The 22,517-nt window shown below is 32.4% G+C and overlaps 1 long non-coding RNA gene across 4 annotated transcripts in view; it reads right to left on the minus strand.

Annotated features, from left to right (window-relative positions):
• LOC118204841 (uncharacterized) overlaps window positions 1-20,312 on the minus strand; it is a 90,794-nt gene extending 70,482 nt beyond the window's left edge. The window contains exons 1-3 of one of the 4 annotated variants that reach the window (XR_015039378.1): window positions 20,180-20,312; window positions 20,026-20,097; window positions 14,549-14,652 (exon numbers count right to left, since the gene is read on the minus strand). This is a non-coding gene — a long non-coding RNA (uncharacterized LOC118204841). Of the gene's footprint in view, window positions 1-14,548; window positions 14,653-14,926; window positions 18,276-19,768; window positions 19,930-20,025; window positions 20,098-20,179 lie in introns of those variants that run through there. The other 3 variants (XR_015039379.1, XR_015039376.1, XR_015039377.1) reach the window with 3 other exon arrangements.
• Between the last annotated feature and the right edge of the window lie 2,205 nt (window positions 20,313-22,517).

Genomic DNA, 22,517 nt, shown 5'->3' on the forward strand with positions numbered 1-22,517 from the left:
TTTTTACATTGGACCTTTATAGATGAAAGAAATGATCATATCTGCCTAAAATTATCAAGGACTTATTAAGAAAGAGTTTCGGGCAGAAAAACTGTGATTGTATCATATTATTGTGAGTGGTTGAAACATTATGCAGAAAAAGGCACAAGAGTTACCTGTCTTGCTTAGACATGGATGTGAAGAGGTTATAACCAAATACATTAGTGGACAACTACTAAGGATGGATCACAAACGCCTATATAGCATGTTAAAAAGTAAGTGTGTTTCGATGCCAAGTTAAATAAAATAATGCTAGAATACTAGGATATAACAATAAAGATAATTTATTATGTTTTGAAATCTAGAAGTCTTTGAAAAGTGTTCAAGTGGCAAAATGGCCATATTGTGCTGAAGATGTAAAAGCGAAACAAGTGCAATTACCGTCCATAGGCATTCTGGCATAAGATGTCAATTTGGGATATGGTGGTGTAAGATTCCATACGTCATGCCTTACTTCGCACAACATTTTCCAACAGCTGTTGGGGCAATTTATCCCATTTCTCTGTCAATGCACAGATGATGGTATCCTTGTTTACAGGAGGGCATTGTCCTAGCAAGACTCTTCCCCAAAGCATCCCAGAAATTTTCAGTGGGATTCAGATCTGGAAAATGTGCTGGCCATAAGAGGCATAGAATATACTCACTCTCTATATACTCCTAGAAAGCAACTGTTCGATTACATGTTGCGTTGTCGTCCATGAAAACAGATTTATTACTGACTGATAAATTCATCATAGAAAATGCAAACATGAGGCAGCAAAACATTATTAATGTATTATTGGCCAGTCATAGTCCCAGTTGCAACCATATGTAGAGGAATGCATCCATTGATTGTAGTGCTGGTCCATACCATGATACTGCATCTCGAATATTGGTCCTTTCTTGGATATTTTCTGGACAACAAAGACTTGTCCTTGGATATTTTCTGGACTTGAACAAGATGACAAAATTACCGTTTCTAAAGATAAAGACCAAACAGGAACTTTCAATAGATTTTCTATAAAACAGTTTAGTTACTATCATGGAAACTATGGATCAGTTTATAAAAAATTTTTTATAGAAGTTCACAGGCAAGATGAAGTGTCATTGATGTGATGACTTCACGATTGATAACTACTTGTAGAATAAAACAGGGAAAGGCAAACAATGTTAGATGAGTTCTTCATAAAAGAATTTTTAAAATGTCAAATGAGGAAGAATTTTGCTCATCATAAACATAACTTCTTTACTCAAACTTTTCTTTGATTTTCATGAATCAGCAATACCACTCTCACGCCAGATCGGTTGGCATCTGTAATCTGGAAACAGACTGAACCTACTCTCATCTAAGAATAGTATAAAAGCCCAGTTCTCTTCAGTCCAACTACGATGTTCATAATACTATTGCAAAAGGGCGGTATTGATGTTTGAACAATGGGATGCATGCAACATAATGGCAGATGTATAGTCCTCCTTGACGCAAACGTGTGGGTACAATTTTCAGCCAATTCACTTGACAGTAGCAGCATGTAACAGGTCTGCTATCTCAATAGCTGTGTTGCTTTGGTTTTTCTTTTCCTCGATAGCACTATGTACCTATCTTTTGCAGACATCTCACTGCACATTCTAACTTGCCCGTGATGCTAACGACACATTTTATTTGTTCAAAATGATTTCTAAATCCTTAAAACAATACTATGGTTGACATTGAATAGCAACATCTGTTATTTTTTTCCCTTCTTCAATTGTCCATCATGTACTAACAACAAGCTTTACTTCACCCAGCATAAATCCTACACACGAATAAACGAGACCTTAAATATGTGTTTAATTTGGAAGAGCCCTCTGTTGACTGCATATTCCCTTCCTGAAAGAGGTTTCTTAGCAATTGCCCAAAACCTTCCAAAACTGAAAAAAAGCAATCTCTACAAAAATAGCAGAGTGCACAGTCATGATTATTGACAAGCAGGGAAACTAGATGAATTAAAAGGAGAAACAGCCTGAAATAAAATAACATCTGAGGGGAAAATATTGCAGTGCATTATTTCCTAACTAATCTTTTAATTTATCCTGATGGTCATCAGGGGTGTTTGTGGGACCTCAAAAAAATCCCCTGAAACTTTTACGGACTTACTTTTACCGACATTTTGGAGTTTCGAGAAGGGGGGGGGAGAGAAATGAAAAATTACATTTATGAAGTATTGAATGACCTAATTATAAAAGTTCAATGAATTACTTTTTTTGCAAAATTAATAACCATAAATTTTCAAATATATAAACTACTACATTTTATGTAAATATTTTAAATTACCTGAATTAATTCTTTAAAAAAAAATTATCTAATTTCTGCTGCTTTTTTTTATTTTCTGATGTTTGTGGGCTTGTCTTTCTTTTGAGGTGAACTTCATAATTGCAGGAAGGTTGACTTTTATTTTCCTCATTTACAGTTGAAGAAATTTCCTCGAGAACTGCACATGCAGAGGTAGAAGCAGTTTGCTTTTCTGCTAATGTAGAAGGTTTTTCAGAGACTTTTATAGGTGACTCATCTGAAATACATGTTTTTAAGTCCTCTTGATATGCTTTCCAACTTCTGTTCATATTCAGTAAGAGTTCTTTGTGAATTGGATCAGTCACTGGATTTTTTTAGCCATATTTTTCACATGAGGTTTCTTTAGAAGCCATTAAATCATATTTAATAGTCTGCACTGCATCTAGGGAATCAATCTTAAGAGAGGTTCTATAGTCAGTGGCAAGTGTATCCATTAAGTTGAATGCACTTTCCACTAATGGGCCATGGAAGCAGCTAAGGCAGGCTTTGACCAATTTAGCCAATGTAGGATACTTATAATCATTTGTGAAATCATCTTTTAAATTAAAAACTTTAGACCAATATTTATCAATTGTACACTTGACTTGATTTTCACTTTCATCAGATGTGTAGAGCATTTCTTTGGTGATATCAATATCACTCTGGTATAACCTTATTTCAGCTTCTACTTTTGACTTTTCATTATCACTAAAAATATGGGACATAAAAGATGATAATTTTTCAAAAGCTAATATTGTACTGGTTTTACCTCTTAGCTCTGGATCTAATGCTGTAAAACTAATTAGATATGAATTTTTAAGGGGTAATTTCTGTTTCATATGCTGTGCTGTATTAGTATAAGCTTTCATCAGAGAAATTTGGAATTCTTTTGCTATTGGATGATTTTTTGATAATTTCTTCAGAAGAGTGGAAGCTTCTGCACCAGTAAATATTACTTTGCTAGGTAGATGGAATTCTGGATTTGTGACATCAACCTTTAATAAATCATTATAAGATGTGTACTCTATATTTTCTGGCTTCATAAAAAAAGAGAAAAATTTTGCCATCAATTTATAAATACTGGAATGTATTAAATGAAGCATTGGTTTTTTTGTTTCAAATAATTTAATATATGTGTTGAACTCTGGTAATACTGCTGAATATAATGCCATATGCAATAAAGTTTTGTTTTGCATAACAAATAACCCATTTAGTATTCTTTTTTTCCAAGCTAAAGCATCCTTTGTGAGTTGTTGGGAATGCAAGCAAGAATACCACCCTTCAACAATTTTTTTCTGAGCTGCAGAAATATTTCTTTTATTGTATACAGTTTCAACATAAGAAAAATAATCCCCTTTATCAGTTTTATCCAAGTAGTGAAAATAAAATGCAATAAGAGCATCCCACAGATCTTTAATTCTTCCTAAAACACATAAAATATACACCCACCTATGGTCTGGTCTCTTCAACGGCTTAAGTTTTTTAATGGCAAGGGATTCACAGATTTTGAAAAAATTTTCTCTTTTACTGCAGCTTTTCATATCAAAATAGATGTCATCAAACAAATCTTCTAAGTATCTATCAAAACATGAAGCAAATTTTTTGCACAGTTATTAGCTGTGTGACATGTGTCACCATCAATATCTAATAAGTGGGGTGCTTTGTTTGATCGTAGTCTGGTTTCAACACCCTTTTTTTTTCCACGCATGGCGTTACATGAGTCCATTAATACACTAATTAAGTTTGCCCATGGAATATTATTATCTTCAATAGTATTAACAACTGCTTTAAAAACAGCTTCTGAATTGCAAGATTCCATCTTTAGAGATGCAAAATGATGAACTACAACTTCATTTTGATTGTTGTCATAAAACTGCACCAATATTGCCAGTATACTTTCTTGAGCATTGCTAGTACTTTCATCCAAATTTAGAGAAAATGGAGTCTCCTTTAAAGTTTTAATGATATTTTCCTTAATAGTTTTTGCAAGCCCATATTTCATCTTATAACATGCAGTAGTCCTGGACATTTCCAACAAGTTTAGTGCCGTCTGATCGTGGCTCAACTGTTTGCAGAGTTCAATTAAATTGGGAGGTACACTGCTCAAAAAAAAAATGGGACAGTGCTATATCTCCCGTTCTACTGGGGCGATTGACAAAATTCAAACTACGTTTTTCATGTCTCGAAAGCGCGACTTAGGATATATATTAGATTTATATATAGTACTATTCTAACATAGGTATTTTGACACAAAATCGGACTTTTTCTGAAATAACATACCTTTTTTTTTACATATTTCGATTCTACGACTCAAATTATGCCAGAATACCAAGTTTTGTAAAAATCGTACGAATAGTTTTTAAAATATTAGCTCTCAAAATTTTAGCTCCTCAATGTTAATTGAATTTGGCAAATATTTATTAATATCTCTTTTTTTATTAAACTTTTTTGATTTTTTCTCTCATATTTCGAAATTTTGGTTTATTCCGAATAAAATTTACCCATTTTTTGCGTTTTATTTTTTAAATTTTTATTTTTAAATAATTTCTATAGATTTTTCGAAAAAAATTTTGAATTATAACCTATAAAATTTTTACCATCATCTTAAAGTAGGTGTATTTTTAAGCATATCTGCAAAAAACTAGACTTTTTTACTCAAAATTTTCTAAGATATACACGAATTTACATAATTTCGCATTTTGAAATTTGGCACCTTTTTTTTGAGTGATAATAACGCCAAATGTGGTCTATGGATTTTTGTTACACTGAATTGCCGCAGCTATTTTTAACCTTAAACTTCAAGTAAAATTTTACTGAGAATTAATTATATGACATTTTTTCCCTCAATGATGCGTAATAAATATTTATTAATACTATATGAAAGGCTATTTTTTTTAAATTATAGATGATATTATTCAAATTTTTAACTATTTTTTTAAAATTTCTCTCGTATCTTTTCTTTTATTAAAAAATTTAAGAGTAAGTTTTTGTAAGAGTAAATTTTTACCTTCGGCGTTTTATCGTCTGCTACTTTACTTCGTTTAAATCGAATTGTCTAAAACTGAGAATTTTCGTTTGATATTTATTTGAATTTTATGACATTAACTGCATAATTTATTTCTAAACAAACTGTTGCTTTTGAAGTGGCTGAAAGGGTGGCTGATACTATTATCCATATTTTTAAAGCACAATATATTTTTATAGAAACATAATATTTAGAATAATCATTTTTTATAAAAGTCAAATTATGATATAAACATACAACCCTCTAGAGACTGAATTAATGGAAGTTCAGTGGTTATGTAGAAATGATCTGCAGCTACTTAATGGCTGGATAAGTCAGCAGATTCTGTGGACAAGTAAGAATAATTATATAAACGACACCAACATTCTGGATTCAATAAACAACGAGGATACGATGTTTACTAAATGAATTTAAGAAGCTTTAAAACATAAAAAAATCAACTCATTTTTTTCCTAAAATGTATTTTTGTGCGTAGCGTATTTTCATTATATCCTTAAAATTCTAATTTAGAATGTAATTGTCAAGAACTAAAACCTAATCATCAGTAATATAATAAGTAATTATTACTGTTATTAATAAATCCTTCTTATAAAGTAATTGCAAATATTTCAAAAAACTTTCTGTCTGAATGCAAACATTTTTCTATGCAAATATTTTTAATTTTATATTAATCAAGATTGCACACCATATTACTTATTTCCACTTCAATTCTTACCGTCAGTTCTAGTAGAATTTACAAATCAATTATATTTAATTAAGGATTGAATTGGATTATTTAATTATGGCAAAGCACACGAGGGCTATCTGCCTAAAGGGAGGGATGCCTTCGGGGAGGACTTTCTAAGGGAAACTGGCTCGTATACACGTTACACATGGGGAAAACCACGAAACCGCCCATGCGGCCAGCCCGTTCGTGGGATTCGAAACTCGAACCGAACTACCAGTGTTCAGCGTCTTTACCGCTCGGCTGTTGGTGGGCTATTTAATTAAGGAATGACCATCTAAGTTAAGAAACAGCGTACCGTAACAACATTTCAATTATTGGTTCCGTATCTTTCATGTTACTCCCGATTGGCTAGCTACATGATTTTTAATGAGTATTCGGATTTTACTAGTAACTTCACTTGGAAATCGCGCTTAAACTAGGTTAGTTGGTTATTTGAACATAGAAAGAACATGGGAGCTATTGATTAAGATGCTTTCATAGAGAATCTTTGTAAAGAGAACCTAAAAAACTACGAAAACCAACCATGCAACCTGGGTTAGACTGAGCAGCAAACAATTAGTATTTAACAATCTTTTCTTTTTCAAATGCTAGGACACTGATGAGGCTCAAATTAAATCTCCAATTTAATATTTTATTTGTAAATATTTAAAATATTGTATTCTTTGACACAAAAAGCAGAATTTAAGTTTTGTTAACTCGTTAGTAAACTACCAAGCCGTAGTGCAAATGAATATTCAATTTCTTTGGCAATAATTGTATTCACTTAATATTCTTGGAATATGAGCTAAAGAAGGAACGTTCTCGGAAGATTAAAGAAGTGTTTAAATCCAGTGATATTAGGTTTGTCTTACAAGCTCAGGATCAAAACGATTCTGCAATTGCCCGATTAGTTGACTTGTAAATGGATGTGAATTAAGCAGATGACTTTTAATCTTACGTTATTCAGCCAGAAAACGTATTCCAAATGTTTTGTATTGCATGACAATGCATCTTTTCATTATTCAATAACCAGTCGGAGAACCGCTTGTGTTCGGAAAATAAGTATGTATATTCAATCGTCCTGCATGTTCTTCAAATTTGTCTTCTTGTGATTTTTTTTCTTTCTCAAAAACTAAAGTTGCCTCTCTAAGGAAAGTTTTTTGACATTGAAGAGACAAAATTAATATGACATCTACTTTTAGAGGCATGTGAAAAACAGATCTCTACAAACCTTCTCTTCCATTACATGATGTGCAGTCAGACAAAAAGTTACATCAGCGTAAATTCTATAATCTATTTTTATTACACTCTGATTACTTTATTAACATACAGTGAATATATACTAATTTTGGAATACATTTGGAATACGTTTAGCTTAAGTAATTCAGAATTTTTGACGGAATTGTTGTCGGAACTTGGACTTAGAAGATAAGTCAAATTAAATATTTCGATAACCCAGTAAATTCAAGTTCGAAATTTCAATATTTTATTTTCGGAGGGAGGGAAAATGTTTTCAGTTTTGGTCCATTATACTAAGTATATTTGCTTCGATTTTTTATTTCTCCATAAAAGCGAAAATTTTACGCATGGTATACATATAACGCATAGCTTCAAATTAAAATTTAATAATATACAGTGTGGTTATAATTAAAGTTCCACATTGAAACGGTCATAAAAGGAAAACTACTGGATCAAATGTTATCAAACTTGGAAATCGTGTAAAGGAGGTCATGGTAATTTATTTTCCGCGAAAAAAAGGAAGTTCGAAACCTCACCACCAGGGGGGGAAATGGCGCTGTATGCAATATTGTTAAACGAAATATGGGTCGGAATCTAAATTAACCTTTTGTTAAACGGGTTTAATATGTTGTATACCCTTAAGAAACTTTGAAGTAGGCAAATTATTATTTAAAGAAGTTAAATTCGATAATGTCGAGTGCGCCATCCCTGTAAGTGAGAATTTCGTCCGTGAAAACCACGAATTAGCGATTAGAAAATGTGAGATCGCAAATCACTCTCACAAGTGCGTACAATCTGGAAATCGTTTTCTTACAGATCGCTAATTTGTAATTTTTTAAGCCTGAATTCGGCACTAAAACATGAAGATACTGATTCAAAACGCTTTTAATCGATTTGGGCCAAAGAAATCTCTCATGTTATCTATCTAGTTGCATTGCATTCTCCTACTGCATTCGATTGCATAACAGTCATTTCACACCGTTTACTGTTGAATGACAGCTAGTTTTATAACTGAACCATTTTTTTCTGAAGAGCAGTCGACAGCTGGACCACTGCGATTGCAGCTCACTTAGAGCCAATATTAAAATATTTCGTGATACATGAACTGCAGTAACGTGGCATTTTAGATACTACGATTTTTATGCAGGGCTGGGCACCACCTCAAGAGTGTCGCAAAGTTACTTAGGCAACATTTCACGAATGAACGTCTTATAGGCCAACACTTCCCCTCTTCCCACCAGACCTCAACCTCTGTGACTTTTGTCTATGAGGTTATCTCAAAAGCACTGTTTATGGTGATAATCTAAACAATTTGGCAGAAATGAAAAATGTGATACACTGATAACATTCCTCCTGATATGCTATGTGTAACGTGTATACGAGCCAGTTTCCCTTAAAAAGTTCTCCACGAAGGCATCCCTCCCTTAAGGCAGATAGCCCTCGAGTGCTTTGCCGTAATCTAATAAACCAAACCAAAACCAAACCTGATATGCTAAGAGCTGCTGTTGAGAATGCAGTAACATGATTTAACTTGCTTTCGGAAAATGCTGGACGCTATATTGAACATGCTTTGTAACACGTTTCGGAAAATATTAAACACATTTTAAACAGATGTTTTCGTGTCTTATTTCATTTAACAATATTGTATACAGTGCCATTTTCCCCCTGATGGTGAGTTTTTGAACTCTTTTTTTTTTTTTTTTTTTTTTTTTTTTTTTTTTCCGCCGAAAATAAATTCTCATAACCTCCTTTACACGATTCCCAAGTTTGATAACATTTAGTCCGGTAGTTTTCCTTTTATGACCATTTCAAAGTGGAACTTTAATAATAACCACCATGTAAAATAAGCTTTAAAAGTCTGACAGTTTGGTTCAAGTCCCAACTTTAAAAAATATATATATAAAAATAAATTTTTATATTAATTCTCTTAGAAAGCATGTTTTAAGAAGCTAATTTTTCTCTCGCGTTATAGATTGTATAAAAAAACATGATCTTTAATATGATTTAGATTGTTTCATCCGATATAAGAATCGGGTTACTCTGTGGTACAGAATAAACCCTGCTGGACTGTTTTATTTCTTTGTCATTTAGCAAAAATCTTTTAATTAAAATATTTATCCTTTGGACTTCGCTTTAAACTTTATTTATAGCTAAAATGACTAGAAAATGAAAAGCTGTCTTTAGCTGAAACGCTATTCATATACTTGATATTTTAAAAAATTGACAAGAATGCAAAATGTATGGAAGTCTAGCAGTCGAAAAATCTTAATTTTCTTGTGTGAGCACTGAAAATAACTGTAGAAGGAAAGAAGAAAATTAGGGAGAAAAGTAAGCAAAAATTTGCAGGGAAATTGGGCTGTCAGACGTACCAAGATGTTCAAAAAGTTGGACGCTTTCGAATATACTTTCAGGATACTTCAAAGAATTTAGGTGTTCAAAGAGAAAACACTTGGACGAGTACACCAGCAAATACCATCAATTGAGCTTGTGTTAACAGAAAAGACAAAAAGATATCATTGCAGATTAAAGTGAAGAGCAACTGGTTTTAAACTATATGGTTGTGTAAATTACGTTATAGAACATCATATCGTATCATAAATGGTGAATCCCATGATTTCCTCAGTCGAATTATTTGAAGATTCAGGAGTTTATCCAGTGATGTATGTGGATGTCACTTAAAGATGTTTTTTTCCCTTCCTGATGAAACAGCGGCCGAGAGGTAAAGTCGCTGAACACTGGTAGTTCGGTCCGAGGTTCGAATCCCGCGAACGGGCTGGCTGCATGGGCGTTTTCGTGGTTTTCCCCATGTGTAACGTGTATGCGAGCCAGTTTCCATTAGAAAGTCCTCCAGGAAGGCATCCCTCCCCTTAGGCAGATAGCCGTAGTGTGCTTTGTCATAATAAAATAAACCAAAACCTTTTGATGAAACCAGTCTTTCCTTTCATCTCATAGCTTCAAAATGTTTAGCCTCTAAAGACTGATAAAGGCTCTGACGAAATACTTCGTGAAGAATTTTCTAAGGGAAACCAGCTGTCATACGCGGTACACATAAGAAAATCCACGAAAACGCCCATGCAACCAGCCCGTTTACCGGGGTTCAAATCCCGGAGTGAACTACCAGTGTTCAGCAACTTTACCGATCGAACGTTTGTGGGCCTTTATGAAATGGAAGGCGATAACTTTATTTAAAATGATTGTCAGAAATACCAAAATGTTTCGAAAAGTTGGATACTTTTCAATATACTTTCAGAATGCGTAAAGAAACAGAGAAGAAAAATAAATTTTTTCGTAAAATTTAGTATTCGTATTTTTTTTAAATTTAAAACTTTTCAATCTTATGATATTTGATTCTTGCGATTTCAAAAATAAAATATTTGACTAAAATATGAATAACATTCTAAGAAACCAAATGTAGGATAAAATTGTGTAAAGCAATGGGCACAATGATAAAACTGTTTAAAGCAGTGTATGCAAGTCATCCTAAGTTAAAATATCGGTTATACATCTCTCTTATTTATATATATTTTTTTCTGAACGGAACATTGAAAGGCGAAACAAACTGTGCTTTACTGCATTTTCTCTTTTAATATAGTATGCAGTTTTCAAACGCATCGTAGTCTGGGTTACAAAGTATTCTTCCGAAAAAAACGCAGTTCAAATAAATAAAATCAAATTCTGGAAAATTGATATTAATAAATATATTTAAAATGCTCAGTTCGAAGGAATAAATAGAAAATTTTAAAACAATTATCTGAAGAGACAATGCAACACAAACAATTAAAATAAAAGTATAAAAATTTAAAAATGACCTAAAATAATAGCTATGACGAAAAGTATATATAAAGAAAACTATTTGAAAAAAAAAATAAATAAACGCTGCACCTTTATTTACGCAGTTCGAATAGGTAAATAGAAATTTTTAAAACAGTTATTCGAAAAAAAAAAAAAAAAAATGTGCAACTTAAACAATTAAAATGAAATTCGAAAAGAAAAAATTACTTAAAATAATAAGTTATAATTAAAAATATAATATAAAGAATATTATTTGGAAAAAAGGAACGATGGTGACTTTTTTTCCTAAGGAAACTAGGTTGCCATATATTAAGAAGTTCGCCAAGTGAAGTATTCTTGGCGCAAACTGACAAAAAAGTGCCAACATAAATTTGTGAATTTCTCCGTAAATTTCGCTCCAAATTTTACAAAATTTCATATTTAGGCGTAATTTGAGTCGTAGAATCGAAATATGTAAAAAAATTGGTATGTTATTTCAGAAAAAGTCCGATTTTGTGTCAAAATACTTATGTTAGAATAGTGCTATATATAAATCTAATATATATCCTAAGTCGCGTTTTTGAGACATGAAGAACGCAATTTGAATTTTGTCAATCGGCCCAGTAGATCGGGAGATATAGGACTGTCCCATTTTTTTTTTTGAGCAGTGTACATTGAAAGAAAGAGAATTCTCGGCGATAAACGAAGTTATTAATACCTCTTGGCGTGCTTTTCTTGTCACTATATAGACAGGGTTAGATAATATAATTGTGCAAGATCAATAATTGCAAGTTACAACTAATGAACGTCTTTCTAGTGACGATCTTAAAGAATTTGTAAAACAAAGAATGCACAAAGATGACAAAATTACTGTTTCTAAAGATAAAGAGCAAACAGGAACTTTCAATAGATTTTCTATAAAACAATTTAGTTAATATCATGGAAACTATGGATCAGTTTATAAAAAATTTTTGATAGAAGTTCACAGGCAAGATGAAGTGTCATTGATGTGATGACTTCACGATTGATAACTACTTGCAGAATAAAACAGGAAAGGGCAAACAATGTTAGATGAGTTCCTCATCAAAGAATTTTTAAAATGTCAAATGAGGAAGAATTTTGCTCATCATAAACATAACTTCTTTACTCAAACTTTTCTTTGATTTTCATGAATGCTTTATGAATAAAAATTTATTAGCAATAAATAAGTTGTGTAACAAAAAGTAAATAATGTAATAAAAAGTAGTTAACTGTAAATGTAACAAAATTAAAAAAAGAGAAAAAAAGAAGAAAAGATTTTGGTAGTACCCTTATATACACTCTCAGATGTATGGCACTGCCAAACGTGGCAATATGTGTTCTGTGATGGTTTTTGGCATGGTGTTGTTTGTATGGCAATACTTTCGACATTGAAACTTTATTTTGCTGGAGTGGTTTTATTTGCTAGTTGGTTTGGTGGGCATTTTGAAATGGCTTATGATGCAATGAAAGATGTGATGATAAAATTTCAGTCACATATATTGGATTGCGTGCAAGGTAAATTTAGTATTAAAAGGTACAATATTGGAGTTGTTAACAAGTCTTGTTCACAGGTGTGTTTATGCAGATCTTTTTGTATTTTTGGAATTTCTGTGGAATTTTTGGAATGCTGGACTTTGTATGCTCTATGACTCAGAAGATAGGGGAGAGTTTGCTGATGTTTCTGCTGTTTGAAGAAGCACAATGGTAAGTGCACTTTATTTTATTGTTGTTCTTATTTTGTAGAATGTTATGTTCACTTTTTTTTTTTTTTTTTTTGCTATCCTTTTTTATTGTTATTGTTGTTTTTTGAATTTTTGTAATTTATTTTAGTTTATTTAGTTGATTTTCATGCAATGCCGAGACTGTGCATGATGTGTAGATTGTGCAATTCGCTGATGTTTATTTAAGTTAAAACAGAACGTTGTGTACATGGTATTGTTTTAAATTTACTGTTGTCATGTTAGCTTATTTTAGCGATATGTGCGTAATTCCTAGATTCCTACGCTGCATAGATTGTGCAATTCTCTGATTTTTTTTATTTTTTTTTTTACATTAAAACAGATTGCTGTGTACATGGATTCTTGTCAAATAATTTTGGTTAGAAGCTTTACATTTTTGCTAACTAAATTTTTTGTTTTTGTTTCGGATTTTTGGCGTAAAATTTGAGTTAAAAATGTGGGTTTTGCATGTACGAAAACCACATTTTTGCAGACATTTTAGGCTTAAAGTTTGAAATGTAGACGTTCTCAATGTTCATCATTACCTAGAAACCTCAAGCATGATATTCAGAGCCTTTTCCCAGATGAGGGTACAGTTCAACCTACAGAAGAGGCTCGAGCTACTAAAAGGCAGTGTTATAAGTGACCGTTCCAAGAACAGGTACACCAAGTACAAATGCCACAGTTGCAAAAACTTTTTATGTTTAGAAGCGCTCAGCAAATATGCGCTGATTGCTAATTTGTGCAACTAACTAACTTCTGTAAAACAGACTTATCTTACTTAACCAACTTCCAAAAGACTTTATTTTTATAGATTTGATAAATTTATTTTGACAAACTGTGGTTTGGAAAAATTAATACTACTGATATTTAACAGCAGATATATATAATATGTCATACTAATTGACAGAAGTGTATAAAGTTAAAATAAGGTAAAAATAACAGTTTAGCATAAAATCTTGTGTCAATTTTAACAATTAATTGACATAGGTCCCTCTTCTTTAGTACAAAAAAAGTTTTCATACCTGAGTATTTAAAGAGCATAACAGATAACACTTGAAATCGATAAGAGTTATTCAAACTCTTGATCAATCTACAGAACCTTTTTTAATCTCGACCTCTTTTTAACCAAAAAAAAAAAGGAAACTATGAAATGTGCTCTGCAGTTTAGCAGAATAGTAAAAGTAATCCAGGTTTCAAAATAATCTGAAAAACTATCTGAATGTTTTAAGTTTTCAGTGAGGTTTAGCCAGTTGTTAAAAATATAAAATGAAGAATAAGGTGAAGTAGAGTTTAGGATAAAATTCGCAATGAAAGGATTAATGGTATAACATTCTAATTGAGAAATGCAGAGAATAAACTATTAAACATAATAGCCTTTAATTTTTAACAGATATTTTTATATTTAAAAGTTAATGGATTTAAAGGAACATATGGTTTCAAAGGATCAAGATAGATAAGGGGAAACTGTTGCACATAACATCTAAAAGTAAAGTGTAGCAATAAAATCTCATAACTAATTGTCAATTTTTTTGTGAACAGCAATTTTTTTTGTGTTAGCAAATTTAAACAAATCTGTCATTTGACACAAAATGTATCTTAAAATAATAAAACAATAATTTACTACAAAAGTTAAAATAATTATATAAGAAATAAATACAATGAACATTTTAACAGATTTATCATTATTTCTAAGAGGAATACCCAATGGAGAAAAAAAAAAAAAAAAAAATTACACTTACCATGCATGTTGCACTAAACCTTGATCAGACCAGCTTTCACAAAATACCAGTGATCTGGAAAATTTGCAGGCAATAATCCAAATTAATCTTTTCTTTTCAGAGAGCTACAGTATCAAAAAAGAACACATTAATACAGCATGATAAACTAATTAGCAAACGGTGTAATTAATTACAAGCATCACTTCTGAAATACAATTACACATCTATATGCATTATTTTAAATTTAGGGTGTACACAAAATTTCGCAAATTTCAGATTTTGCAATAGGTGAATGCCTATCAATCACTTAATATCTTATCAGTATGTCTTCTTTATGCTTTTCAGTCAGACTTAATATCAGTCTATAAATATACAAGGAAAAAACATTATAAACTATACCACTATTTCATTTATCACTTCCAATGTTAGTAATTTCAAGACAGTCTTTAATTTTTTTTCTGTCAAAATTATTTTCTATCTGATTTCTAGTCTATTTTGCTGATTCAATTCCTTAAAAAATTAGAAGCTTACTAGTCTTGATAGAAACTCTGAAGAATTTCAAAACATTTAAGGCGGCTTATAACTTTGCTAATATATTTCTATCATTTCATGTTTTTACTCTTACTTGTAATGTATGATTTTTATGCATAATTTAATTTCATTAATATATGAAAGAGTTAAAGAAGAAAATGGTGGATTGTAAAACCTAAATCTTTCAGGTTTCTCTATGTTTCATCTATGTCCCAGATGAAAACATTTTTTTCTTTCATATCATTAGGTATCTTATGTTAATTAATCAGTTATTTATAATATCTTTTTTACTATAACTTCACCTTTATGTAAACCTTACAAGAATACAAATCAGTAATGAGTACTAAACTGAGGTTTTGGAATTTGAGATAGTGTGTTTCTGGTATCGCATATACGCCATATGCTAGTTTGAAGTCAGCTCTAATATTTGCACTTATTCAGCTTTTTGATTTCTTGCTGCCAGTACTTTGATTCTAAAACTCGTGTAGAGTTAATAAGACAGTCTCTAGTAGTATTTAATTGTGTAGTCCTTGACTGCTCTTCAACATTAGATTTAATTTGGACTGTTCTATTTTATTTTGAATCCCCAACAGTTTTGGAAATTGTAGCACAAGACTTATGTTCTAAATTTTGTTTAAATCAAACAGTTATTTTCACATTCTCAAGACTTGTCACTGTTTCCAAATGTAGCGATAGGTTGCTTCGCCTCTGTAAGAGCTATTACACTAAAATACCATTAATAAATCAAGTAGTACAACCCTCCAAATGATGCTAAAAAAAATGAAGCATCACATCACAAAACAAAGAACATTTAGTCTGTCCCCTCCGAAGACTGCAGGCTCCATCAGGAAGTCTGGAAGGATTTGGGTTAATCCTAGACACTATGTGAGCTTTGATAAAACCAGCCATTATATTCGATGTTAGAAGTTTGTCAGTGACATTTTTGGAACATTTAGAGATGCACTTTCTACTTTTTCCTGATTGCAAAATTACATAAGGTCACAATAGCAACTGCAGTGCTTCAAGGACAGCAACTGAGTTGGTACAAAAGCATCAGTAAATTTTTGTTGAGTGATGCAGGCACTGGGAATCTAAGGTTCAAAATATTTAAAATCACCTTTGAGAAATCATTCCCCAGTGGTGAAAGAAAGAGTAAAATCAGAAGCGGAACTGTTTGGAAGATATATCTAACTAAGGTGAAAGAGTTAAGTGAGTTTATATTGAGGAATATACAAGTAGTTACCATACTATATGGGAAGAAATCTGAAGCAAAGACCATACAAATCTTATTGCCAAGGTTATTGTCTCAAATTCAGGATTATGTTGAATTATGGAACTTGGATACACTAGAATATTTAAATGAGCTAGCAGTGAAATTCAAAAGTAAGTGAGTATCAATGAGCATATGCACAGTAGGATATGAGCAGACATTTTTGTAGATCTGTAGCAGAAGGAAATCCAAGGTTTGATAGCAACAGATGTTTTGATAACTAGAAGAAACTTTCATTTGCTAGTGGCTGGTACCAAAATAAATCACAAAAGAGGAAACTGGGGGAAGGTGCTAAGCCTTTAAACTGGTCAGGAATACTGAAATACAGAAAGTACAGCTACCCCGGAGAGAAAAATAATTTCTTTCAAATTCAATTAAATACACTATTCATAGAAAATTTGTCCCACCCAGTGATTCAAATTCTGTTAAATAATGTACCAGCAGATGCATTACTGAGCACAAGGTCACAAAGTAATTTCCTGGTAGAAAAAGTTTGAGGAAAAACTTTAAATGGTAAATAGTGTTTGGCGTCGCACAAACGGGAGTGATTGCGGCCTAAGGTAAACAGTGTAAATGCACAGAGAAAGTAACATTTATATGTGCAGGTAAAAAATGAACACCAGAAAGATGTTTTCTTTGCAGTGAAAAATCTACAGGCTAATGTAATATTGGGGGATGGATATTTTAAAGGCAGAAAGAGCAAAAACTAATTTTCAGGAAAATACTTTGCAACTGGAAATGAATCAGCTGGTGGGAAAAGAAGTCCAGCCACCAGTGACCCATGAGAGACTGAACCTGGAACAGTTGGTAACAGCATTTTTAGATTTATTCGATGATGCCCCAGGGTAGACTCTGGTGGTAAATCCATACCTGCCAACCTCTAAAGATAAAAATTCAGAAGATTTCTCCCCCAAATTCAGATTTCTCCAAAATTCAGAAGAACACGAAGAATTAATATCATGCTTTGATATTTAAAAAATAACAATTTATACAAATAGAAAAAAGAAAATTGTACTTATGTTAGTAAATCTCAATTAAGTAGTAACTAAAAAATTTATTAGGAAACATAAAACAAGAACTTAATGTTACACAAAAAAATTATTGCAATGAATTTAGAGTGCATTTTTTGGCTTTAGCCAAAAATTCTTTGGAAAATTTCCTGTCATAACAATTAGTTTCCTCATAACATTTAGCAATTAAAATGTTTTCTAGAGTTTTTGGTGAAATTGAAGAACGAAACATAGTTTTGTTTTTCTTCACAACACTGAACACTCTCTCGCACTCAGCATTACTGTGTGGAATTACGAGAATCGCACATAAAATTCTTGCTAGTCTATCATATTTTGGTGTTCCATCAGCTCTTTTTATTCTTTTTAAGATACCAATGAGGACATCAAGTCTATCTTCTCCAGAACTGGCAAAGACTTCAAACTGTGTAAATAAACATTCTGCCAAAATGACATCGGCATCCGAATTCGTAGCCGAATTTGAAAAAAATTCATCCACTTTCTTTGACGTTGTCGAAGCCGAAGCATTAACTTCATGCTTTTTAGATTTAACATGCTTCACAATGTCGCTTCTTCCACCGTGACTTATTATGAAGTCACACACGCACACGTTGCAAAATGCATAGTTATTTCCTTTGAAGGATTCTTTAATTGTTGGAAATTCGGCTTTGTAGGCAGGCCGAAAATATTGAGAATACAGTTTTTTTTAACTCATTTCGTAACAATGACATATTAAGAAAATTCATAGCACGCGCAAACAAACAAACAAACAAACAAACAAAAAACAGAATGCGACAATCCATGCGAAAAAAATAATCTGGCGCCCTTAAAGAAAAGAGTGGGAGAAACAAGTTCAGCGCATTGGATTGGCTGGTTAAGCGGCGAGTTGGGAGAAACCGCAGGTTCCTGGATTCGAAGTAGTCTGTAGTTGGCGGTAAAACACGATGCAACTGGCAAAAAATTCTAAAATTTCGACAAAAATCACTAAAAACACTTGAAAAAGGAAAAAAAACGTAAAAAATGGATCACGATCGTAAAATCGTAAAGACAAACGCATTTTCGTAAAAATTACGAAAAATTCGTAAAAGTTGGCAGGTATGTAAATCACACCACAGAAAGTAGAAATCACCCTCCCACACCCACCCTGCCGCAATGATAAAGTCAAAGAAGAAATAATAGAACAGCATACGGTTGATCTTTACAATATGGTAACTGGTAGTTTGGCGACATTTTGGAGGCGATAAAGGTTACTACCTGGGACTTTGGTAATAATGTGAGCAGTACTCAGTTCCGATTACGCATTATTTTGTGTGAGGGAAATGAGAGATCATGGGATATGTCATGTGATATTAATGGACGAATTATGGTTCTTTAATCGGAAAAGGGGAGAAATCGGGAAAAAATCTGGAAATTTTGTATTTGGCTTTATTCTGTGTTGTGTGAAACAGTGTTCGTGAATTTTTGGATCCCATGGCCGTAACTAAAGTGAATTCGAAATGGGTATTTATGTATGTATTAATTTAATGTATGTGCTCATTTATATTTTAAGTAGTGTTTTTGAATTTAATTATATTTTAATTAAATGATAGTTATTTTATGTTTGTTTGTAGGAATTTGGTATACGTTTTAGTTGAAGTAAACGTGCATGGAAATAATTTAAATATCTGACAATAAGTATTTGTAATGGTTGCGGTATGAATTCGTTGGTGACGTGTATAATGTAATAGATGATTTAGAGGTAAAAGTTTTTGGATATTTTATTTATTTTATATGTGGAAATGTTCATATTTGGAAAGGGTAAATACTTTTTCGCGATCAGGTAATTTCATATATGTTCTTTTTACCGGGTTTAAAGATTGAGATTACATGGATATAGTGAAAAGTGCGTGCAATGCCATTTTTGTGCAATTCTGGGATGTTTTTTTAAGTAAAAATAAGTCGGCGTGTACATGGTTTATGTGTTGTGTTATTTTGAAAAACGCGTAAGGAGTATGGTATTGTGTACTTTTTCCCAATTTTGCAGTGAATATTTGTCATGATTAAGCAGTTTTGTTAGATAAAATTTCTAGCATAAGTGTAATTCGGCTAGTAGATTGTTGGAAGAAGTGTTCAGTAGAGAAAAAGAAAAGAAACATGTCTTTACTTCGTGAAGACAAAATGGCGGCGGGAAAAAAAAATAGAGGGTTGCTGTAAGAGAGTTGGTCGCCAAATTTTCGCCAAAAAAACGCCAAGTTACCATAACGTAAAGATCAACCCAGCATACGACATAAATGCTAAAGAATATATTTATAATCGCCTTTAGAGGCCCTTACACTAGCCTTATAGTACTATGTCAAAAGAGAAATAATCTCCCACCTATGGATTTTAAAGCACTGTTTTCTTATTGACCATGGAAAGCTAAATAGCATAATACAATTTCTGATTCATCCTTACCATGTTATTAAGGAAATCATTTGAAAAATCAAATCTACAAAATACATGGCGACGCTAGATCTCACCTCTGGATACTTTCAGATATGTGATATGTGTAAAATCACACAAATGGTGAAAAAAAACGCATTTATTACCAAATCAGGAGTTTATGCTCTACTTAGCGGACCTTTCAGCTTATACGGAGCACCTACCTTGTTTCAAAGAATTTTTGATATTATTCAAAAACCTCTCCTCAGAAAATCTGTTTATTTACTTACATGATATAGTAGTTACTAGTGGAACAATTGCAGATGTAGACACAGAACTTCATTATCTGAGTTATAAGGTATCTGAAAAGGAAATCAAAATGAATTGCAAAATCAATTAAAATAAACAGATTCTAAAATTGTAGCATAAACAATTATTGATTACCTAATACATGCCCTCATTTTTCAGCTTGTGCTCCTATTACAGTCAAAAGTCATTAATCCATACTCGTCGGGACCTCGGCGATTCCGGATTATAGATCATCAGTTTAAATCTCGTAAGATGACATGCAGAAATTCTAAAATTAAAAATATGAAACCGTAATTTATGAAATAAAGAACAATTATGATGTAAAGGGTATCAAAATTTACAAAAAAAAAAAAAAAGCTTAATATTTATTTGTTTACTTTATCAAAGATTTCTTTCAATGTAAGTTGTTTAAGTTGCTTAGTTTTATGTGATAATACTGTGTCATTGTGGCACATGCGCAGAATGATTTTAGCTTTGAGGTCGGGATTATAGATCATTCCGGATTATGGGTGTCCGAATTAACAACTTTTGACTGTATATTATAGATCTTTTGTCAAAAATTTTGCTCATATGGCAGAGCCATCATCAAAAAATAAAATGAATAAATTTTGAAAAAGAATGAATGAGTTCAAAAGAAATAAATATAAGTGAAAATTTTAAAATTATTTTCTTTGAATATTCAGTTGATTTTATGTCTTGGTGTAACAGTGGCTGTGTATGTTAAGTTTTGCCTCAAGTGTGGACATCCTAGTTCTTATTCAGCAAGAAGCTTTTTCGATTTAGTTATGTATCCACCTTGAAGGAATTTTATTTTTAGTATAAACATGATACTAGGATTTTAGTCCAAGAGAATGTCTTTTGAATGCCAATGAATTTTAAACGTTTTTCTTCAAAAGCAGATTGTTAATTGTTTTGTAAAAGTTGTATGTTCTATTGCCACTAGATGTAGCCATATGTCTGCTATAGCGGGCTTTATTGACACTGGGGAATGTCGACTTTCATTTGTTGCAGCCTTTTCTCATTTTTGTTATTTTGTTTTAGAGTGGCTAGCACATCGCGCAGCTATACCACAGGTCCGGAGTTCGATCCCTGGGCTGGGCAAGATTGACTTAGCCCTTCATCCCTTGAATAGATTGATAAAATGAGTACCAAGTTCACTTGGAGACTAAACACCAGGGGTCCTGCAACAAGCTGGCCACTTGCCCATGGCATATGCTGATGCAACCCGGGCCCAAAGTCAAGAAAGCAGATTTCGAGGCACTGCAGGCCGTGGTCCACTAAGGGCTGTTGTGCAACTGAGTTTTATTTTGTTTTGGAAACAAAGCAGACGTTGTTGTTTGAGTAATACAGTCAAAAGTCATTAATCCGGACTCGTCGGGACTTTGGCGATTCCGGATTATAGATTTTTCCGGATTATAGATCATCAGTTTAAATCTGGTAAGATGGCATGCAGAAATTCTAAAATTAAAAATATGAAACCGTAATTTATGAAATAAAGAACAATTATGATCTAAAGGGTATCAAAATTTACAACAACAACAAAAAAAAGAGCTTAATATTTATTTGTTTACTTTATTAAGCATTTCTTTCAATGTAAGTTGTTTAAGTTGCTTCGTTTTATGTGATAATACTTTCTCTTTAATTCTATAAACAGACATAATTTCTTGTTCAGTTACAAAGTTCCGCTGTTCAAGTCCTGTAATTGCTGTGCCGAGAATACCGACTAACTTGTCAATCAAAATTTTTTCGTTTTCACTAACCTCTCTGTCACCTTCTTCATGTCTTTATCCACTTTTTGTTTGATGGACATCGAAACATACTTTCGTTTTGTAGATCCTTTGGGAGCTCCAGCATCGGAAATTCTATTTGACATAATCGAAAGTTCAAGTTTACTTTTATAAAATTGCTCTTACAGTCTGCAAAAAATAATAAGCCGGATCCAACTCGAAGATTAAGGAACAACGCAATCATCAACATTAACTGAAATAGATAATTAGATAATTTTAGCTTATACCGTCCGTTATACATAAAACGCGCACGCGAAAACGTATTCTGCGCTTGTGCACACGCATATGCGCAGTCGTAAAGGTCTTACGTGCGCGTGTAAACGCCTACGCGCATGTGTCAACGCGGCGCATGCGCAGAGTTCTTAGCTTTGAGGTCCGGATTATGGGTGTCTGAATTAATGACTTTTGACTGTATAAATAAACAGAGCTAGCCATTAACTGTGCGAGCTGATATAAACATTTCGGGATGTTCTCGAGGCTTCTGAATATTTTTTTTTCTGTTTTTGGCAATATGGGGGATACATGTGCTATTAATTTAGGTTTTATTAATTTCTCTTAAATTTTGGCTCCTGTTGAGGTGAATATCTTGTACCGGCAGCCCTCGACTTTTGCACAATTTGCTATTTTACAAAGTTTTAAAAATTTAGTTTTTCAAAGATTTTTGCCGATAAGAGAGATGCATCAAT

This window comes from Stegodyphus dumicola, chromosome 2 (genome assembly GCF_044657685.1).
Source record: "Stegodyphus dumicola isolate Sdum_Otavi_A_Nest chromosome 2, ASM4465768v1".
Taxonomy (NCBI): Eukaryota; Metazoa; Arthropoda; class Arachnida; order Araneae; family Eresidae; genus Stegodyphus; species Stegodyphus dumicola.